This window comes from Phyllobates terribilis, unplaced genomic scaffold (assembly GCF_046119375.1).
Source record: "Phyllobates terribilis strain yellow unplaced genomic scaffold, ASM4611937v1 Scaffold_43__1_contigs__length_10536358, whole genome shotgun sequence".
In the NCBI taxonomy this organism is placed as follows: Eukaryota; Metazoa; Chordata; class Amphibia; order Anura; family Dendrobatidae; genus Phyllobates; species Phyllobates terribilis.
In genome coordinates this window covers 3,347,252-3,364,658 of record NW_027362803.1, presented here as the reverse complement: position 1 = coordinate 3,364,658, position 17,407 = coordinate 3,347,252, and positions in this window count along the sequence as shown.

Sequence of the window (17,407 nt, the reverse complement as noted above, 5' to 3'; positions counted from 1 at the left end):
GTCGTCATGGCGACGATGATGTCATAATGGTCGTCATGGCGACGATGATGTTATAATGATCGTCATGGCGACGATGATGTCAGTATGGTGGTCATGGCTTTGGTGATGTCATAATGGTCGTCATGGCGACGGTGATGTCATAATGGTCGTCATGGCAATGGTGATGTCAGAATGGTCGTCATGGCGACGATGATGTCAATATGGTGGTCATGGCTTTGGTGATGTCATAATGGTCGTCATGGCGACGATGATGTCATTATGGTTGTCATGGCTTTGGTGATGTCATAATGGTCGTCATGCCGACGATGATGTCATAATGGTCGTCATTGCGAAGATGATGTCATAATGGTCGTCATGGCGACGATGATGTCATAATGGTCGTCATGGCGACGATGATGCCATAATGGTCGTCATGGCGACGATGACGTCATAATGGTCGTCATGGCGACGATGATGTCATAATAGTCGTCACGGCGGTGATGATGTCATAATGGTCGTCACGGCGACGGTGATGTCATAATGGTCGTCATGGCGACGATGATGTCATAATGGTCGTCATGGCGACGATGATGTCATACTGGTCGTCATGGCGACGGTGTTGCCATAATGGTCGTGATGGCGACGGTGTTGCCATAATGGTCGTCATGGCGACGATGATGTCATAATGGTCGTCATGGCGACGGTGATGTCATAATGGTCGTCATGCCGACGATGATGTCATAATGGTCGTCATGGCGAAGATGATGTCATAATGGTCGTCATGGCGACGATGATGTCAGTATGGTGGTCATGGCTTTGGTGATGTCATAATGGTCGTCATGGCGACGATGATGTCATTATGGTTGTCATGGCTTTGGTGATGTCATAATGGTCGTCATGGCGACGGTGATGTCATAATGGTCGTCACGGCGACGGTGATGTCATAATGGTCGTCATGGCGACGATGATGTCATACTGGTCGTCATGGCGACGGTGTTGCCATAATGGTCGTCATGGCGACGATGATGTCATAATGGTCGTCATGGCGACGATGATGCCATAATGGTCGTCATGGCGACGATGATGTCATACTGGTCGTCATGGCGACGGTGTTGCCATAATGGTCGTCATGCCGACGATGATGTCATAATGGTCGTCATGGCGACGTTGTTGCCATAATGGTCGTCATGGCGACGATGATGTCATAATGGTCGTCATGGCGATGATGATGTCATAATGGTCGTCATGGCGACGATGATGTCAATATGGTGGTCATGGCTTTGGTGATGTCATAATGGTCTTCATGGCGACGGTGATGTCATAATGGTCGTCATGGCAACGGTGATGTCAGAATGGTCGTCATGGCGACGATGATGTCAGTATGGTGGTCATGGCTTTGGTGATGTCATAATAGTCGTCATGGCGACGATGATGTCATAATGGTCGTCATGTCGACGATGATGTCATAATGGTCGTCATGGCGACGATGATGTCATAATGGTCGTCATGGCGACGATGATGTCAGTATGGTGGTCATGGCTTTGGTGATGTCAGAATGGTCGTCATGGCGACGATGATGTCAGTATGGTGGTCATGGCTTTGGTGATGTCATAATGGTCGTCATGGCGACGATGATGTCATTATGGTTGTCATGGCTTTGGTGATGTCATAATGGTCGTCATGGCGACGGTGATGTCATAATGGTCGTCATGGCGACGATGATGTCATAATGGTCGTCACGGCGATGATGATGTCATAATGGTCGTCACGGCGACGGTGATGTCATAATGGTCGTCATGCCGACGATGATGTCATAATGGTCGTCATGGCGACGGTGTTGCCATAATGGTCGTCATGGCGACGATGATGTCATAATGGTCGTCATGGCGACGGTGATGTCATAATGGTCGTCATGACGATGATGATGTCATAATGGTCGTCATGGCGAAGATGATGTCATAATGGTCGTCATGGCGACGATAATGTCATAATAGTCGTCATGGCGACGATGATGTCATTATGGTCGTCATGCCGACGATGATGTCATAATGGTCGTCATGGCGACGGTGTTCCCATAATGGTCGTCATGGCGATGATGATGTCAATATGATGGTCATGGCTTTGGTGATGTCATAATGGTCGTCATGGCGACGGTGATGTCATAATGGTCGTCATGGCAATGGTGATGTCAGAATGCTCGTCATGGCGACGATGATGTCAGTATGGTGTTCATGGCTTTGGTGATGTCATAATAGTCGTCATGGCGACGATGATGTCAGAATGGTCGTCATGGCGACGATGATGTCATTATGGTTGTCATGGCTTTGGTGATGTCACAATGGTCGTCATGGCGACGGTGATGTCATAATGGTCGTCATGGCGACGATGATGTCATAATGGTCGTCACGGCGATGATGATGTCATAATGGTCGTCACGGCGACGGTGATGTCATAATGGTCGTCATGGCGACGATGATGTCATACTGGTCGTCATGGCGACGGTGTTGCCATAATGGTCGTCATGGCGACGATGATGTCATAATGGTCGTCATGGCGACGATGATGCCATAATGGTCGTCATGGCGACGATGATGCCATAATGGTCGTCATGCCGACGATGATGTCATAATGGTCGTCATGGCGACGTTGTTGCCATAATGGTCGTCATGGCGACGATGATGTCATAATGGTCGTCATGGCGATGATGATGTCATAATGGTCGTCATGGCAACGATGATGTCAATATGGTGGTCATGGCTTTGGTGATGTCATAATGGTCTTCATGGCGACGGTGATGTCATAATGGTCGTCATGGCAATGGTGATGTCAGAATGGTCGTCATGGCGACGATGATGTCAGTATGGTGGTCATGGCTTTGGTGATGTCATAATAGTCGTCATGGCGACGATGATGTCATAATGGTCGTCATGTCGACGATGATGTCATAATGGTCGTCATGGCGACGATGATGTCATAATGGTCGTCATGGCGACGATGATGTCAGTATGGTGGTCATGGCTTTGGTGATGTCAGAATGGTCGTCATGGCGACGATGATGTCAGTATGGTGGTCATGGCTTTGGTGATGTCATAATGGTCGTCATGGCGACGATGATGTCATTATGGTTGTCATGGCTTTGGTGATGTCAGAATGGTCGTCATGGCGACGATGATGTCATAATGGTCGTCATGGCGACGATGATGTCATAATGGTCGTCACGGCGATGATGATGTCATAATGGTCGTCACGGCGATGATGATGTCATAATGGTCGTCACGGCGACGGTGATGTCATAATGGTCGTCATGCCGACTATGATGTCATAATGGTCGTCATGGCGACGGTGTTGCCATAATGGTCGTCATGGCGACGATGATGTCATAATGGTCGTCATGGCGACGATGATGCCATAATGGTCGTCATGGCGACGATGATGCCATAATGGTCGTCATGCCGACGATGATGTCATAATGGTCGTCATGGCGACGTTGTTGCCATAATGGTCGTCATGGCAACGATGATGTCATAATGGTCGTCATGGCGATGATGATGTCATAATGGTCGTCATGGCGACGATGATGTCAATATGGTGGTCATGGCTTTGGTGATGTCATAATGGTCTTCATGGCGACGGTGATGTCATAATGGTCGTCATGGCAATGGTGATGTCAGAATGGTCGTCATGGCGACGATGATGTCAGTATGGTGGTCATGGCTTTGGTGATGTCATAATAGTCGTCATGGCGACGATGATGTCATAATGGTCGTCATGTCGACGATGATGTCATAATGGTCGTCATGGCGACGATGATGTCATAATGGTCGTCATGGCGACGATGATGTCAGTATGGTGGTCATGGCTTTGGTGATGTCAGAATGGTCGTCATGGCGACGATGATGTCAGTATGGTGGTCATGGCTTTGGTGATGTCATAATGGTCGTCATGGCGACGATGATGTCATTATGGTTGTCATGGCTTTGGTGATGTCATAATGGTCATCATGGCGACGGTGATGTCATAATGGTCGTCATGGCGACGATGATGTCATAATGGTCGTCACGGCGATGATGATGTCATAATGGTCGTCACGGCGACGGTGATGTCATAATGGTCGTCATGGCGACGATGATGTCATACTGGTCGTCATGGCGACGGTGTTGCCATAATGGTCGTCATGGCGACGATGATGTCATAATGGTCGTCATGGCGACGATGATACCATAATGGTCGTCATGGCGACGATGATGCCATAATGGTCGTCATGGCGACGATGACGTCATAATGGTCGTCATGGCGACGATGATGTCATAATGGTCGTCATGGCGACGATGATGTCATAATGGTCGTCATGGTGACGATGATGTCATAATGGTCGTCATGGCGACGGTGTTGCCATAATGGTCGTCATGGCGACGATGATGTCATAATGGTCGTCATGGCGACGGTGATGTCATAATGGTCGTCATGGCGACGGTGATGTCATAATGGTCGTCATGGCGACGATGATGTGATAATGGTCGTCACGGCGACGATGATGTCATAATGGTCGTCACGGCGACGGTGATGTCATAATGGTCGTCATGGCGACGATGATGTCATACTGGTCGTCATGGCGACGGTGTTGCCATAATGGTCGTCATGGCGACGATGATGTCATAATGGTCGTCATGGCGACGATGACGTCATAATGGTCGTCATGGCGACGATGATTTCATAATGTCGTCATGGCGACGATGATGTCATACTGGTCGTCATGGCAACGGTGTTGCCATAATGGTCGTCATGGCGACGATGATGTCATAATGGTCGTCACGGCGACGATGATGTCATAATGGTCGTCACGGCGACGGTGATGTCATAATGGTCGTCATGGCGACGATGATGTCATACTGGTCGTCATGGCGACGGTGTTGCCATAATGGTCGTCATGGCGATGATGATGTCATAATGGTCGTCATGGCGACGATGATGTCATAATGGTCGTCATGCCGACGATGATGTCATAATGGTCGTCATGGCGAAGATGATGTCATAATGGTCGTCATGGCGACGATGATGTCATAATGGTCGTCATGGCGACGATGACGTCATAATGGTCGTCATGGCGACGGTGATGTCATAATGGTCGTCATGGCGACGGTGATGTCATAATATTCGTCATGGCGACGATGATATCATAATGGTCGTCATGCCGACGATGATGTCATAATGGTCGTCATGGCGACGGTGTTGCCATAATGGTCGTCATGGCGACGATGATGTCATAATGGTCGTCATGGCGACGATGATGTTATAATGATCGTCATGGCGACGATGATGTCAGTATGGTGGTCATGGCTTTGGTGATGTCATAATGGTCGTCATGGCGACGGTGATGTCATAATGGTCGTCATGGCAATGGTGATGTCAGAATGGTCGTCATGGCGACGATGATGTCAATATGGTGGTCATGGCTTTGGTGATGTCATAATGGTCGTCATGGCGACGATGATGTCATAATGGTCGTCACGGCGACGGTGATGTCATAATGGTCGTCATGGCGACGATGAGGTCATACTGGTCGTCATGGCGACGGTGTTGCCATAATGGTCGTCATGGTGACGATGATGTCATAATGGTCGTCATGGCGACGATGATGTCATAATGGTCATCATGCCGACGATGATGTCATAATGGTCGTCATGGCGACGATGATGTCATAATGGTCGTCATGGCGACGATGACGTCATAATGGTCTTCATGGCGACGATGATGTCATAATGGTCGTCATGGCGACGGTGATGCCATAATAGTCGTCATGGCGACGATGATGTCATAATGGTCGTCATGCCGACGATGATGTCATAATGGTCGTCATGGCGACGGTGTTGCCATAATGGTCGTCATGGTGACGATGATGTCATAATGGTCGTCATGGCGACGATGATGTCATAATGGTCGTCATGGCGACGATGATGTCAGTATGGTGGTCATGGCTTTGGTGATGTCATAATGGTCGTCATGGCGACCGTGATGTCATAATGGTCGTCATGGCAATGGTGATGTCAGAATGGTCGTCATGGCGACGATGATGTCAGTATGGTGGTCATGGCTTTGGTGATGTCATAATGGTCGTCATGGCGACGATGATGTCATAATGGTCGTCATGGCGACGATGATGTCAATATGGTTGTCATGGCTTTGGTGATGTCATAATAGTCGTCATGGCGACGGTGATGTCATAATGGTCGTCATGGCGACGATGATGTCATAATGGTCGTCATGGCGAAGATGATGTCATAATGGTCGTCATGGCGACGATGATGTCATAATGGTCGTCATGGCGACGATGATGTCAGTATGGTGGTCATGGCTTTGGTGATGTCATAATGGTCGTCATGGCGACGGTGATGTCATAATGGTCGTCATGGCAATGGTGATGTCAGAATGGTCGTCATGGCGACGATGATGTCATTATGGTTGTCATGGCTTTGGTGATGTCATAATGGTCGTCATGGCGACGGTGATGTCATAATGGTCGTCATGGCGACGATGATGTCATAATGGTCGTCACGGCGATGATGATGTCATAATGGTCGTCACGGCGACGGTGATGTCATAATGGTCGTCATGGCGACGATGATGTCATACTGGTCGTCATGGCGACGGTGTTGCCATAATGGTCGTCATGGCGACGATGATGTCATAATGGTCGTCATGGCGACGATGATGCCATAATGGTCGTCATGGCGACGATGATGCCATAATGGTCGTCATGGCGACGATGATGTCATACTGGTCGTCATGGCGACGGTGTTGCCATAATGGTCGTCATGCCGACGATGATGTCATAATGGTCGTCATGGCGACGTTGTTGCCATAATGGTCGTCATGGCGACGATGATGTCATAATGGTCGTCATGGCGATGATGATGTCATAATGGTCGTCATGGCGACGATGATGTCAATATGGTGGTCATGGCTTTGGTGATGTCATAATGGTCTTCATGGCGACGGTGATGTCATAATGGTCGTCATGGCAACGGTGATGTCAGAATGGTCGTCATGGCGACGATGATGTCAGTATGGTGGTCATGGCTTTGGTGATGTCATAATAGTCGTCATGGCGACGATGATGTCATAATGGTCGTCATGTCGACGATGATGTCATAATGGTCGTCATGGCGACGATGATGTCATAATGGTCGTCATGGCGACGATGATGTCAGTATGGTGGTCATGGCTTTGGTGATGTCAGAATGGTCGTCATGGCGACGATGATGTCAGTATGGTGGTCATGGCTTTGGTGATGTCATAATGGTCGTCATGGCGACGATGATGTCATTATGGTTGTCATGGCTTTGGTGATGTCATAATGGTCGTCATGGCGACGGTGATGTCATAATGGTCGTCATGGCGACGATGATGTCATAATGGTCGTCACGGCGATGATGATGTCATAATGGTCGTCATGGCGACGGTGTTGCCATAATGGTCGTCATGGCGACGATGATGTCATAATGGTCGTCATGGCGACGGTGATGTCATAATGGTCGTCATGACGATGATGATGTCATAATGGTCGTCATGGCGAAGATGATGTCATAATGGTCGTCATGGCGACGATAATGTCATAATAGTCGTCATGGCGACGATGATGTCATTATGGTCGTCATGCCGACGATGATGTCATAATGGTCGTCATGGCGACGGTGTTCCCATAATGGTCGTCATGGCGATGATGATGTCAATATGATGGTCATGGCTTTGGTGATGTCATAATGGTCGTCATGGCGACGGTGATGTCATAATGGTCGTCATGGCAATGGTGATGTCAGAATGCTCGTCATGGCGACGATGATGTCAGTATGGTGTTCATGGCTTTGGTGATGTCATAATAGTCGTCATGGCGACGATGATGTCAGAATGGTCGTCATGGCGACGATGATGTCATTATGGTTGTCATGGCTTTGGTGATGTCACAATGGTCGTCATGGCGACGGTGATGTCATAATGGTCGTCATGGCGACGATGATGTCATAATGGTCGTCACGGCGATGATGATGTCATAATGGTCGTCACGGCGACGGTGATGTCATAATGGTCGTCATGGCGACGATGATGTCATACTGGTCGTCATGGCGACGGTGTTGCCATAATGGTCGTCATGGCGACGATGATGTCATAATGGTCGTCATGGCGACGATGATGCCATAATGGTCGTCATGGCGACGATGATGCCATAATGGTCGTCATGCCGACGATGATGTCATAATGGTCGTCATGGCGACGTTGTTGCCATAATGGTCGTCATGGCGACGATGATGTCATAATGGTCGTCATGGCGATGATGATGTCATAATGGTCGTCATGGCAACGATGATGTCAATATGGTGGTCATGGCTTTGGTGATGTCATAATGGTCTTCATGGCGACGGTGATGTCATAATGGTCGTCATGGCAATGGTGATGTCAGAATGGTCGTCATGGCGACGATGATGTCAGTATGGTGGTCATGGCTTTGGTGATGTCATAATAGTCGTCATGGCGACGATGATGTCATAATGGTCGTCATGTCGACGATGATGTCATAATGGTCGTCATGGCGACGATGATGTCATAATGGTCGTCATGGCGACGATGATGTCAGTATGGTGGTCATGGCTTTGGTGATGTCAGAATGGTCGTCATGGCGACGATGATGTCAGTATGGTGGTCATGGCTTTGGTGATGTCATAATGGTCGTCATGGCGACGATGATGTCATTATGGTTGTCATGGCTTTGGTGATGTCAGAATGGTCGTCATGGCGACGATGATGTCATAATGGTCGTCATGGCGACGATGATGTCATAATGGTCGTCACGGCGATGATGATGTCATAATGGTCGTCACGGCGACGGTGATGTCATAATGGTCGTCATGCCGACTATGATGTCATAATGGTCGTCATGGCGACGGTGTTGCCATAATGGTCGTCATGGCGACGATGATGTCATAATGGTCGTCATGGCGACGATGATGCCATAATGGTCGTCATGGCGACGATGATGCCATAATGGTCGTCATGCCGACGATGATGTCATAATGGTCGTCATGGCGACGTTGTTGCCATAATGGTCGTCATGGCAACGATGATGTCATAATGGTCGTCATGGCGATGATGATGTCATAATGGTCGTCATGGCGACGATGATGTCAATATGGTGGTCATGGCTTTGGTGATGTCATAATGGTCTTCATGGCGACGGTGATGTCATAATGGTCGTCATGGCAATGGTGATGTCAGAATGGTCGTCATGGCGACGATGATGTCAGTATGGTGGTCATGGCTTTGGTGATGTCATAATAGTCGTCATGGCGACGATGATGTCATAATGGTCGTCATGTCGACGATGATGTCATAATGGTCGTCATGGCGACGATGATGTCATAATGGTCGTCATGGCGACGATGATGTCAGTATGGTGGTCATGGCTTTGGTGATGTCAGAATGGTCGTCATGGCGACGATGATGTCAGTATGGTGGTCATGGCTTTGGTGATGTCATAATGGTCGTCATGGCGACGATGATGTCATTATGGTTGTCATGGCTTTGGTGATGTCATAATGGTCATCATGGCGACGGTGATGTCATAATGGTCGTCATGGCGACGATGATGTCATAATGGTCGTCACGGCGATGATGATGTCATAATGGTCGTCACGGCGACGGTGATGTCATAATGGTCGTCATGGCGACGATGATGTCATACTGGTCGTCATGGCGACGGTGTTGCCATAATGGTCGTCATGGCGACGATGATGTCATAATGGTCGTCATGGCGACGATGATACCATAATGGTCGTCATGGCGACGATGATGCCATAATGGTCGTCATGGCGACGATGACGTCATAATGGTCGTCATGGCGACGATGATGTCATAATGGTCGTCATGGCGACGATGATGTCATAATGGTCGTCATGGTGACGATGATGTCATAATGGTCGTCATGGCGACGGTGTTGCCATAATGGTCGTCATGGCGACGATGATGTCATAATGGTCGTCATGGCGACGGTGATGTCATAATGGTCGTCATGGCGACGGTGATGTCATAATGGTCGTCATGGCGACGATGATGTGATAATGGTCGTCACGGCGACGATGATGTCATAATGGTCGTCACGGCGACGGTGATGTCATAATGGTCGTCATGGCGACGATGATGTCATACTGGTCGTCATGGCGACGGTGTTGCCATAATGGTCGTCATGGCGACGATGATGTCATAATGGTCGTCATGGCGACGATGACGTCATAATGGTCGTCATGGCGACGATGATTTCATAATGTCGTCATGGCGACGATGATGTCATACTGGTCGTCATGGCAACGGTGTTGCCATAATGGTCGTCATGGCGACGATGATGTCATAATGGTCGTCACGGCGACGATGATGTCATAATGGTCGTCACGGCGACGGTGATGTCATAATGGTCGTCATGGCGACGATGATGTCATACTGGTCGTCATGGCGACGATGATGTCATACTGGTCGTCATGGCGACGGTGTTGCCATAATGGTCGTCATGGCGATGATGATGTCATAATGGTCGTCATGGCGACGATGATGTCATAATGGTCGTCATGCCGACGATGATGTCATAATGGTCGTCATGGCGAAGATGATGTCATAATGGTCGTCATGGCGACGATGACGTCATAATGGTCGTCATGGCGACGGTGATGTCATAATGGTCGTCATGGCGACGGTGATGTCATAATATTCGTCATGGCGACGATGATATCATAATGGTCGTCATGCCGACGATGATGTCATAATGGTCGTCATGGCGACGGTGTTGCCATAATGGTCGTCATGGCGACGATGATGTCATAATGGTCGTCATGGCGACGATGATGTTATAATGATCGTCATGGCGACGATGATGTCAGTATGGTGGTCATGGCTTTGGTGATGTCATAATGGTCGTCATGGCGACGGTGATGTCATAATGGTCGTCATGGCAATGGTGATGTCAGAATGGTCGTCATGGCGACGATGATGTCAATATGGTGGTCATGGCTTTGGTGATGTCATAATGGTCGTCATGGCGACGATGATGTCATTATGGTTGTCATGGCTTTGGTGATGTCATAATGGTCGTCATGCCGACGATGATGTCATAATGGTCGTCATGGCGAAGATGATGTCATAATGGTCGTCATGGCGACGATGATGTCATAATGGTCGTCATGGCGACGATGACGTCATAATGGTCGTCATGCCGACGATGATGTCATAATGGTCGTCACGGCGATGATGATGTCATAATGGTCGTCACGGCGACGGTGATGTCATAATGGTCGTCATGGCGACGATGATGTCATACTGGTCGTCATGGCGACGGTGTTGCCATAATGGTCGTCATGGCGACGATGATGTCATAATGGTCGTCATGGCGACGATGATGCCATAATGGTCGTCATGGCGACGATGATGCCATAATGGTCGTCATGGCGACGATGATGTCATAATGGTCGTCATGGCGACGATGATGTCATACTGGTCGTCATGGCGACGGTGTTGCCATAATGGTCGTCATGGCGACGATGATGTCATAATGGTCGTCATGCCGACGATGATGTCATAATGGTCGTCATGGCGACGGTGTTGCCATAATGGTCGTCATGGCGACGATGATGTCATAATGGTCGTCATGGCGACGGTGATGTCATAATGGTCGTCATGCCGACGATGATGCCATAATGGTCGTCATGCCGACGATGATGTCATAATGGTCGTCACGGCGATGATGATGTCATAATGATCGTCACGGCGACGGTGATGTCATAATGGTCGTCATGGCGACGATGATGTCATACTGGTCGTCATGGCGACGGTGTTGCCATAATGGTCGTCATGGCGACGATGATGTCATAATGGTCGTCATGGCGACGATGATGCCATAATGGTCGTCACGGCGATGATGATGTCATAATGGTCGTCATGGCGAAGATGACGTCATAATGGTCGTCATGGCGACGATGATGTCATAATGGTCGTCATGGCGACGATGACGTCATAATGGTCGTCATGGCGACGATGATGTTATAATGGTCGTCATGGCGACGGTGATGTCATAATAGTCGTCATGGCGACGATGATGTCATAATGGTCGTCATGCCGACGATGATGTCATAATGGTCGTCATGGCGACGTTGTTGCCATAATGGTCGTCATGGCGACGATGATGTCATAATGGTCGTCATGGCGATGATGATGTCATAATGGTCGTCATGGCGACGATGATGTCAATATGGTGGTCATGGCTTTGGTGATGTCATAATGGTCTTCATGGCGACGGTGATGTCATAATGGTCGTCATGGCAATGGTGATGTCAGAATGGTCGTCATGGCGACGATGATGTCATTATGGTTGTCATGGCTTTGGTGATGTCATAATGGTCGTCATGGCGACGATGATGTCATAATGGTCGTCATGGCGACGATGATGTCAGTATGGTGGTCATGGCTTTGGTGATGTCAGAATGGTCGTCATGGCGACGATGATGTCAGTATGGTGGTCATGGCTTTGGTGATGTCATAATGGTCGTCATGGCGACGATGATGTCGTTATGGTTGTCATGGCTTTGGTGATGTCATAATGATCGTCATGGTGACGGTGATGTCATAATGGTCGTCATGGCGACGATGATGTCATAATGGTCGTCACGGCGATGATGATGTCATAATGGTCGTCACGGCGATGATGATGTCATAATGGTCGTCACGGCGACGGTGATGTCATAATGGTCGTCATGCCGACGATGATGTCATAATGGTCGTCATGGCGACGGTGTTGCCATAATGGTCGTCATGGCGACGATGATGTCATAATGGTCGTCATGGCGACGGTGATGTCATAATGGTCGTCATGGCGACGGTGATGTCATAATGGTCGTCATGACGATGATGATGTCATAATGGTCGTCATGGCGAAGATGATGTCATAATGGTCGTCATGGCGACGATAATGTCATTATGGTCGTCATGCCGACGATGATGTCATAATGGTCGTCATGGCGACGGTGTTCCCATAATGGTCGTCATGGCGATGATGATGTCATAATGGTCGTCATGGCGACGATGATGTCATAATGGTCGTCATGGCGACGATGATGTCAATATGATGGTCATGGCTTTGGTGATGTCATAATGGTCGTCATGGCGACGGTGATGTCATAATGGTCGTCATGGCAATGGTGATGTCAGAATGCTCGTCATGGCGACGATGATGTCAGTATGGTGGTCATGGCTTTGGTGATGTCATAATAGTCGTCATGGCGACGATGATGTCATAATGGTCGTCATGGCGACGATGATGTCATAATGGTCGTCACGGCGACGGTGATGTCATAATGGTCGTCATGGCGACGATGAGGTCATACTGGTCGTCATGGCGACGGTGTTGCCATAATGGTCGTCATGGCGACGATGATGTCATAATGGTCGTCATGGCGACGATGATGTCATAATGGTCGTCATGGCGACGATGATGTCATAATGGTCGTCATGGCGACGATGACGTCATAATGGTCTTCATGGCGACGATGATGTCATAATGGTCGTCATGGCGACGGTGATGCCATAATAGTCGTCATGGCGACGATGATGTCATAATGGTCGTCATGCCGACGATGATGTCATAATGGTCGTCATGGCGATGGTGTTGCCATAATGGTCGTCATGGTGACGATGATGTCATAATGGTCGTCATGGCGACGATGATGTCATCATGGTCGTCATGGCGACGATGATGTCAGTATGGTGGTCATGGCTTTGGTGATGTCATAATGGTCGTCATGGCGACCGTGATGTCATAATGGTCGTCATGGCAATGGTGATGTCAGAATGGTCGTCATGGCGACGATGATGTCAGTATGGTGGTCATGGCGACGATGATGTCATAATGGTCGTCATGGCGACGATGATGTCATAATGGTCGTCATGGTGACGATGATGTCAATATGGTTGTCATGGCTTTGGTGATGTCATAATAGTCGTCATGGCGACGGTGATGTCATAATGGTCGTCATGGCGACGATGATGTCATAATGGTCGTCATGGCGACGATGATGTCATAATGGTCGTCATGGCGACGATGATGTCATAATGGTCGTCACGGCGACGATGATGTCATAATGGTCGTCACGGCGATGATGATGTCATAATGGTCGTCACGGCGACGGTGATGTCATAATGGTCGTCATGGCGACGATGATGTCATACTGGTCGTCATGGCGACGGTGTTGCCATAATGGTCGTCATGGCGACGATGATGTCATAATGGTCGTCATGGCGACGATGATGCCATAATGGTCGTCATGGCGACGATGACGTCATAATGGTGGTCATGGCGACGATGATGTCATAATGGTCGTCATGGCGACGATGATGTCATACTGGTCGTCATGGCGACGGTGTTGCCATAATGGTCGTCATGGCGACGATGATGTCATAATGGTCGTCATGCCGACGATGATGTCATAATGGTCGTCATGGCGACGGTGTTGCCATAATGGTCGTCATGGCGACGATGATGTCATAATGGTCGTCATGGCGACGGTGATGTCATAATGGTCGTCATGCCGACGATGATGTCATAATGGTCGTCATGGCGAAGATGATATCATAATGGTCGTCATGGCGACGATGACGTCATAATGGTCGTCATGGCGACGATGATGTCATAATGGTCGTCATGGCGACGATGACGTCATAATGGTCGTCATGGCGACGATGATGTTATAATGGTCGTCATGGCGACGGTGATGTCATAATAGTCGTCATGGCGACGATGATGTCATAATGGTCGTCATGCCGACGATGATGTCATAATGGTCGTCATGGCGACGTTGTTGCCATAATGGTCGTCATGGCGACGATGATGTCATAATGGTCGTAATGGCGATGATGATGTCATAATGGTCGTCATGGCGACGATGATGTCAATATGGTGGTCATGGCTTTGGTGATGTCATAATGGTCTTCATGGCTTTGGTGATGTCATAATGGTCGTCATGGCAATGGTGATGTCAGAATTGTCGTCATGGCGACGATGATGTCAGTATGGTGGTCATGGCTTTGGTGATGTCATAATGGTCGTCACGGCGACGATGATGTCATAATGGTCGTTATGGTGACGGTGTTGCCATAATGGTCGTCATGGAGACGATGATGTCATAATGGTCGTCATGGCGAAGATGATGTCATAATGGTCGTCATGGCGACGATGATGTCATAATGGTCGTCATGGCGACGATGACGTCATCATGGTCGTCATGGCGACGATGATGTCATAATGGTCGTCATGGCGACGGTGATGTCATAATATTCGTCATGGCGACGATGATATCATAATGGTCGTCATGCCGACGATGATGTCACAATGGTCGTCATGGCGACGGTGTTGCCATAATGGTCGTCATGGTGACGATGATGTCATAATGGTCGTCATGGCGACGATGATATTATAAAGATCGTCATGGCGACGATGATGTCAGTATGGTGGTCATGGCTTTGGTGATGTCATAATGGTCGTCATGGCGACGGTGATGTCATAATGGTCGTCATGGCAATGGTGATGTCAGAATGGTCGTCATGGCGACGATGATGTCAGTATGGTGGTCATGGCTTTGGTGATGTCATAATGGCCGTCATGGCGACGATGATGTCATTATGGTTGTCATGGCTTTGGTGATGTCATAATGGTTGTCATGGCGACGGTGATGTCATAATGGTCGTCATGGCGACGATGATGTCATAATGGTCGTCACGACGATGATGATGTCATAATGGTCGTCATGGCGACGGTGATGTCATAATATTCGTCATGGCGACGATGATATCATAATGGTCGTCATGCCGACGATGATGTCATAATGGTCGTCATGGCGACGGTGTTGCCATAATGGTCGTCATGGTGACGATGATGTCATAATGGTCGTCATGGCGACGATGATATTATAAAGATCGTCATGGCGACGATGATGTCAGTATGGTGGTCATGGCTTTGGTGATGTCATAATGGTCGTCATGGCGACGGTGATGTCATAATGGTCGTCATGGCAATGGTGATGTCAGAATGGTCGTCATGGCGACGATGATGTCAGTATGGTGGTCATGGCTTTGGTGATGTCATAATGGTCGTCATGGCGACGATGATGTCATTATGGTTGTCATGGCTTTGGTGATGTCATAATGGTTGTCATGGCGACGGTGATGTCATAATGGTCGTCATGGCGACGATGATGTCATAATGGTCGTCACGACGATGATGATGTCATAATGGTCGTCACGGCGACGGTGATGTCATAATGGTCGTCATGCCGACGATGATGTCATAATGGTCGTCATGGCGACGGTGTTGCCATAATGGTCGTCATGGCGACGATGATGTCATAATGGTCGTCATGACGACGATGATGTCATAATGGTCGTCATGGCGAAGATGATGTCATAATGGTCGTCATGGCGACCATAATGTCATAATAGTCGTCATGGTGACGATGATGTCATTATGGTCGTCATGCCGACGATGATGTCATAATGGTCGTCATGGCGACGGTGTTGCCATAATGGTCGTCATGGCGACGATGATGTGATAATGGTCGTCATGGCGACGATGATGTCATAATGGTCGTCATGGCGACGATGATGTCAATATGATGGTCATGGCTTTGGTGATGTCATAATGGTCGTCATGGCGACGATGATGTCATAATGGTCGTCATGGCAATGGTGATGTCAGAATGCTCGTCATGGCGACGATGATGTCAGTATGGTGGTCATGGCTTTGGTGATGTCATAATAGTCGTCATGGCGACGATGATGTCATAATGGTCGTCATGGCGACGATGATGTCATAATGGTCGTCACGGCGACGGTGATGTCATAATGGTCGTCATGGCGACGATGAGGTCATACTGGTCGTCATGGCGACGGTGTTGCCATAATGGTCGTCATGGCGACGATGATGTCATAATGGTCTTCATGGCGACGATGATGTCATAATGGTCGTCATGCCGACGATGATGTCATAATGGTCGTCATGGCGACGATGATGTCATAATGGTCGTCATGGCGACGATGACGTCATAATGGTCTTCATGGCGACGATGATGTCATAATGGTCGTCATGGCGACGGTGATGCCATAATAGTCGTCATGGCGACGATGATGTCATAATGGTCGTCATGCCGACGATGATGTCATTATGGTCGTCATGGCGACGGTGTTGCCATTATGGTCGTCATGGTGACGATGATGTCATAATGGTCGTCATGGCGACGATGATGTCATAATGGTCGTCATGGCGACGATGATGTCAGTATGGTGGTCATGGCTTTGGTGATGTCATAATGGTCGTCATGGCGACCGTGATGTCAGAATGGTCGTCATG